This window comes from Tamandua tetradactyla, chromosome 2 (assembly GCF_023851605.1).
Source record: "Tamandua tetradactyla isolate mTamTet1 chromosome 2, mTamTet1.pri, whole genome shotgun sequence".
Taxonomy (NCBI): Eukaryota; Metazoa; Chordata; class Mammalia; order Pilosa; family Myrmecophagidae; genus Tamandua; species Tamandua tetradactyla.
The window spans coordinates 210,291,314-210,298,816 of record NC_135328.1 but is presented as its reverse complement, the minus strand read 5'-3'; positions in this window follow the sequence as shown (position 1 = coordinate 210,298,816).

Below are 7,503 nucleotides of genomic sequence, written 5' to 3'. Positions count from 1 at the left end.
CTGGAATCTTTTCCCCACTCATCTCCATATGCCCAATATTCGGCTTAGATACCGCTTCCATATGAAGTGCTGACACTACTTTCTCTGTAACTCTCTTAAAAATTTGACTGTTGGAAGCTTTCTGAAAGCCAGAAGACAAGGACCAGCAAATACCAACCATGTGCCTTCTCAGCTGACAGAGGTGTTCCAGACCCAAAAGACATAGTCTGGCAGAATGGATTAAAAAACAGGACCCATCTATATGCTGTCTCTACTCAAAGGACACGAGGCCAAGGACACAAATGGACATTTACACACCGATGTTTATAGCAGCATTATTAACAATTACCAAGAGATGGAAACAGCCAAAATGTCCATCAACAGACAGTTGACTAAACAATCTGTGACATTTACATAAGATGGAATATTATGCAGCTGTAAGAAAGAATAAAGTTATGAAATATGTAACAACATGAATGGACCTTAAGGACATTATGCTGAGTGTGATTAGCCAGAAACAAAAGGACAAATACTGTATGGTCTCACTGATATGAACTGACATTAGTGAATAAACTTGGAATGTTTCCTTGGTAACAGAGACCATCAGGAGATAGAAATAGGGTGAGATATTGGGTAGTTGGAGCTGAAGGGATACAGACTGTGCAACAGGACTGAAAATAAAAACTCAGAAATGGACAGCACAATACTAACTAACTGTAATGTAATTATGTTAAAACTCTGAATGAAGCTGCATGTGAGAATGATAGAGGGAGGAGGGCTGGGGACATAAATGAAATCAGAAAGAAAGATAGATGGTAAAGATCGAGATGGTATAATCTAGGAATGCCTAGAGTGTATAATAATAGTGAAATGTACAATGTACAAATTTTAAAAATGTTTTTGCATGAGGAAGAACAAAGGAATGTCATTATTGCAGGGTGCTGAAAATAGATGATAATTAATACTTTAAAATGTCACCTTATGTGTGAGACTAAAGCAAAAAATGTTTATTTGTTACAAAATTTATATTTTGACTAGAGCATTTCCTAATATAACTCATGTAGATAGTTTGATTGAATGTCATAAGTACTTGGAATCTCAGGTAGGACATGAGATTTTGTTGATTTGTCCAGAGTGATGCCCCGATGAATCCCAGAGTGATTTGATCAGTGACAGGAAAAGTATTTGCAAGCCCCCTTCAGGGAATGGTGAGAGTGGGGAGAAATTCAACTTCCCCAAGTTGAATTCCTGATATTCTCACAAGCAGTGTGGACAACCAAAGCTATAGGCTGAGTCCCCAGTCTTGGGGTTTATTCATATGAAACTTAACCCTACAAAGGATAGGTCAAGTCTACTTAAAATTTAGGCCTAAGAGTCACCCCCAAGAGAGCCTCTTTTGTTGCTCAGATGTGGCCTCTCTCTCCAGTCAACATGACAAGTAGTCTCACCACTCTCCCCCTCTCTGCATGGGACATGACTCCCAAGTGGACCTTCCTGGCAACGTGGGACAGAGATCCTGGAATGAGCTGAGACTCAGCATCAAGGGACTGAGAAAAACCCTAGAATGAGCTGAGAATTAACATCAAGGGATTGAGAGAAACTTCTCGACCAAAAGGGGGAAGTGTGAAATGAGGCTAAGTGTCAATGGCTGAGAGATTCCAAACAGAGTTGAGAGGTTATCCTGGAGGTTATTCTTATGCATTAAGTATATATCACCTTGTTGTTCAAGATGTAGCGGAGAGGCTGGAGGGAACTGCCTGAAAATGTAGAGCTGTGTACCAGTAGCCATGTTTCTTGATGATGATTGAACAATGATACAGCTTTCACAGTGAGACTCTGTGAATGTGAAAACCTTGCGTCTGATGCTCCTTTTAGCTACTATATCAACAGAAGAGTAGAACATATGGAATAAAAATAAATAATAGGGAGAACAAATGTTAAAATAAATTTAGTTTGAAATGCTAGTGGTAAATGAAAGAGAGGGGTAAGGGGTATGGTATGTATAATCTTTTTTTTCTCTGTTATCATTTTATTTCTTTTTCTGTTGTCTTTTTATTTCTTTTTCTAAATCGATGCAAATGTTCTAAGAAATGATGAATATGCAACTATGTGATGATAGCAAGAATTACGGATTATATATGTAGAATGGAATGATATCATAAGTATCTTAATGTTTTGTTTGTTAATTTTTTTTAATTAATAAAAAAGTTTAAAAAAAATTTGACTGTTTTCTACCTGGGATGTGGAATCAAAAAAAGTATAAATCCTGTAAATCACTCATGACAAAAGAGAGAACAACTCACCCCATCCCCCATAACAGATCTGGGGGTAGAGCTCACAATAGCCCTTTTTGTACAAGGTTTTTTAAAAGTTTTATGTTTGCTCTTGTACCTTTGTGCAAAGTTTCCATTCAATTTCATAGCACGTGTTTATTTTAGCATGAAATATTTAAAATTATTTACCAATTAAGTTCTGCCCTAAAGCCTTCAAGAAAAGTCACTCCATTAACAGGCATCATTTCAGCTGGCCCAGCAGCGTGTGCAGCAGCACTGAGGCACCCCAGTCAGGGAAGCATGGACTTGGCATGTCAACTTAAGCAGTTCACTCTTTTGTGAGTTTCCTTACCTGTAAAATGGGATCATACTCCTTACTGGTTGTTCCTGTGAGGGTTAAATGGGATTCACTGTGAAAGAACATTGCAAACCATACGTTGGTAACTAATAATATCATCATGTATCTTACTCCCTATACTTGAACAGTTTCCCAATTAGCAATGACAGCACATTGTTATGTTGCAATTAGGTTACAGGTGGGACACAAGATAAAGATTGCATGGGTGCTATGAACAGTTAACCAACAAATTAGATAACCTAGATGAAACTGACAAATTCCTAGAAACAGACAAATTACCTAAACCAAATCAAGAAGAAATAGCAAACCTCAAAAAACAAATAACAAGTAAAGAGATTGAATCCATAATGCAAATCCTCCCCAAAAAGAAAAGTCCAGGACCAGATGGCTTCACTGGTGAATTTTATCAGGCATTCAAAGAAGAATTAATACCAATCCTGATCAAACTCTAACAAAAAAATTGAAGATGGAACATTCCTCATTCATTCTACAAGGCTAGCATCATCATCATAATACCAAAGCCAGATGAAGATTACAAGAAAAGAAAATTACCGACCTGTACTCCTTATAAATATATATATATATATATTCAAAATCCACAACAAATACTAGCAAGCCGAATCTAACTTTAAATGGATTATATGCCATGGTCAAGTGGCATTTATCCCAGGAATACAAGAACGGTGCAGCATGACAAAATCAATTTATGTAATGTACCACATTCATAGAATGAAGGGGAAAAAAAACACATGATCATCTCAAATGATGCTGAAAAGGCCTTTGGCAAACTCTAGCTCCCTTCTTGATGAAAACACCCTGAAAACCAGGACTAGAAGGAAACATCTTCAACATGTTCAAAGGCATACAGACATACCTTGGTTTACTGGGCTTCACTTCATTGCATGTCAAAGATATTGCAGTTTTTTACAAACTGAAGGTTTGTGACAACCCTGCTGTGCTGGTTTGAAGTTGTTATTTTTTCCAGAAAAGGCCATGTTCTGTTAATCCATCCCTGTGAGTGCAGACCTATGAGTGGGACCTTTTGCTTAGGTTGTTTCTACAGGGATGTGACCCAGCCCATTCAAAGTGAGTTTCAGTCCTTTGCTAGAGTCCTTTATGAGGATAAAAGAGAAAAATACCCAGAGAGCTTAGAGAGAAACACTCAGCTGGACGGTCAGAGAGAAATATCCGGAGAGAGCTTAGAAGGGGAAATACCCACAGAGAGAGAAAGGCTCACAGAGAGATAGAAGCCCCGGAGATGCTAAGAGAAGCACCCACAGATGCTTAGAGAGAAAGCCACTGGAATCAGAAGCTGAAAGCAATGGAACCTAGGAGTGAAGGAGAGCAGATGCCAGCCGAGTGCCTTCCCATGTGACAGAGGTGTCCCAGATACCAGCGACATGTCTTCAGAGTCCAGGAATCAACCTCTTGATGCCTTAACTGGACATTTTCACTGCCGAAGAACTGTAAATTGCAAGCTGGTAAATGCCCATTGTAAACACCAACCCATTTCTGGTATATTGCATTCTGGTAGCTTTAGCGAACCAAAACACCTCCATTGAGCAAATTTATCAGTGCCATTTTTCTAACATCATGTGCTCATCTTGTGCCTCTGTGTTGCATTTTGGTAATTCTCACAATATTTCAGATGTTTTCAGTATTATTATATCTATCATGGCGATCTGCAACTGATGGTCTTTGACGTTGGTTTTGTAATTGTTTCGGGGGGTCATGAACTACACCCATATAACAAGGTGATCTTGATACGTGTTTTGTGTATTCTAACCATTCTACCAACCAGCCCCCTCTCCTCAGGCCTCCCTGTTCCCTGAGACACAACAATGGTGAAATTAGGCCAATTAAAACCCTATAAGGTCTCTAAGTATTCAAGGGAAAGGAAGAGTCACGCATCTCTCACTTTAAATCAAAAGTTAGAAATTATTAAGCTTACTGAGTGTGCTGGTTTGAAAACATTATGTACCCTAGAAAAGCCATGTTTTAATATTGCTCCGTCTCATGGAGGCAGCCGTTTCTTCAAAACCTATTCAGTACTATGTGTTGGAAACTTGATTAGATTATCTCCATGGAGCTGTGACTCACCCAGCTGTGGGTATTAACTTTTGAATAGAGGGAGATGTGACTCCACCCATTCCAGGTGAGTCTTTTAAAAGAAGCAAGCATTTTTCTGAAAGAGCCATGACGCAGAGAGCCCACGCTGCCCTAGACCTTTGGAGATGAAGAAGGAATACATCCCTGGGGATGCTTCATGAAACAAGAAGCTTGGAGAGAAAGCTAGCAGACATTGCCATGTTTGCCATGAACCTTTCCAGTTGAGAGAGAAACCCTGAGGTTCATTGGCCCTTCTTGAGTGAAGGTAACCACTTGTTGGTGCCTTAATTTGGACATTTTTTATAGACTTGCTTTAATCAGGACATTTTCGCGGCCTTAGAACTACAAACTTGCAACTCAATAAATTCTCCCCTTTTAAAAGCCATTCCATTTCTGGTATGTTGCATGCCAGCAGCTAGGAAACTAGAACAGTGAAGAAGACATGTTGAAAGCTGAGATAGGCCTAAAGCTAGGCCTTTTGTGCCAAACAGTTAGCCAGGTTGTGAATGCAAAAAAAAAAAGTTCTTGAAGGAAATTAAAAGTTCTACTCCAGTGAACTGAATGATAAGAAAGCAAAACAGCCTTATTGCTGATATGGAGAAAGTTTCAGTGGCCTGGATAGAAGATCAAACCAGACACAACATTCCCTTAAGCCAAAACCTAATCCAGACTAAGGCCTAACTCTCTTCCATTCAGTGAAGGAAGAAAGAGGTGAGAAAAGTTGCAGAAGAAAAGTTTGATGCTAGCAGAGGTTGGTTCATGAGGTTTAAGGAAAGAAGCCATTTCCATGACATAAAAGTGCAAGGTGAAACAGAAAGTGCTGATATTGAAGCTGCAGCAGTTACCCAGAAGATCTGGCTCAGATAATTGATAAAGGTGGCTACACTAAATAATAGATTTTCCATGTATATGACATGGCCTTCTATTGGAAGAACATACCATCCAGGTCTTTCAAAGCTAAAGGGAAGTCAATGCCTAGCTTCAAATCTTCAAAGGATAGGCTGACTCTCTTACTCGGGGCTAATGAAGCTGATGAAGTCAGTGCTTATTTACCATTCAGAAAATCCTAGGGCCCTAAAGAATGATGTTATATCTACTCTGTCCATGCTCTATAAATGGAACAAGAAAGCCTGGAGGCAGCACATCTGTTTACAACATGGTTTTCTGAATACTGTAAGCCCACTATTGAGACCTACTGCCTTAAAAAGAAGATTCCTTTCAAAATATCACCATTCATTGACAATGCACCTGGTCACCCAAGAGCTCTGATGGAGGTGTACAATGAGATTAATGTTGTTTTCATGGCTGCTAACACAACATCCATTCTACAGCCCATGGATCAAGGAGTCATTTTGACTTTCGAGTCTTATTATTTAAGAAATAGGCTTCATAAGGCTATAGCTGTCATAGGGAGTGATTCCTCTCATAGATCTGGGCAAGGTCCATTGAAAACCTTCTGGAAAGGATTCACCATCCTGGTTTCCATTAAAAAATCATGATTCATGGGAGGAAGTCAAAATACTAACCTTAAGAGGAGTTTGGAAGAAGTTGATTCCAACCCTCATGGATGACTTCAAAGGGTTAAAGACTTCAGTGGAGAAATAAACTGTAGAGGTAGTGGAAATACCAAGAGAAGTAGAATTAGAAGTGGAACCCGGAGATGTGGCTGAACTGCTGTGCACTTCGTGATAAAACTTGAACATATAAGGAATTACTTCTTATGGTTGAGCAAATGAAGTGGTTTCTTGAGATGGAAGCTATTCAAAAATCAGTTTGCCATACAAAGAAGCATATGAGAAGATGCTCAAGATCATTAGCCATTAAAGAAATGGAAATAGACCTTCACACCCACTAGGACTTTTTAATTAAAAATAATAAGTGTTGAGGAAGATACTGAGAAATTAGAACCTTCTTACATCGTTCATGGGAATGTAAAATGATACAAACTCTGTGGAAAACAGTCTGGCTGTTCCTCACAAGGTTAAACATAGAATTACCGTTAACCTGGCAATTCTACTTCTCGATATCTTTCCAAAGAGTGAAAGCAGGGACTCAGATATTTGTACAGCAATGCTCATAGCAGCATTGTTCACAGTAGCCAAAAGGAGGAAGCAACCTAAGTGCCAAGGCATGCTACAACATGGATGAACCTGGGAGACATCATGTTGACGGAAGGAAGCCAGACATAAAGGATCAAGGCTATATGTTTCTCCTATATGAAATACTTAGAATAAACGAATTCATAGCAACAGAAAGTAGATTCCAGCAGTGAGGACGGGAAGGAGAAGGAAATGGACAGTTATAGTTTAATGGGAACAGGATTTCTGTTTGGGGTGATGGAAAAGCTTTGGTAAAGGATGGTGGCTATGGTAGTAGAACACTGCGAATGTAATTGATACTACTGAAAGGGATTTAAATGGTAAATTTTATGTTACATATACGTTACTACAATAAACAAATTTTTAAAATGTCATAGCACTGTACAACACAAGGAGTGAATCCTAATATATACTATGGACTTTAGTTAATAATATAATCATAATAGTAGTGGTGTACCAAGTACAACCAATGTACCATGCAAATGCAAAATGTTCATCATAGGAAAAAGGGGATATATGGGAACACTGTACTTTCTGCATGATTTTTCTATAAACCTATAACTCCTCTAAAAAGTGTTTTTAAATAACAAATAAATTTTAGTCAGGTGTAAGAAAATTCCATGGCCCTTGGGGGTCACCTAAGCCAGTCATCTCTGGGTACAATCAGCCTAGAGGTGGGGAGGGC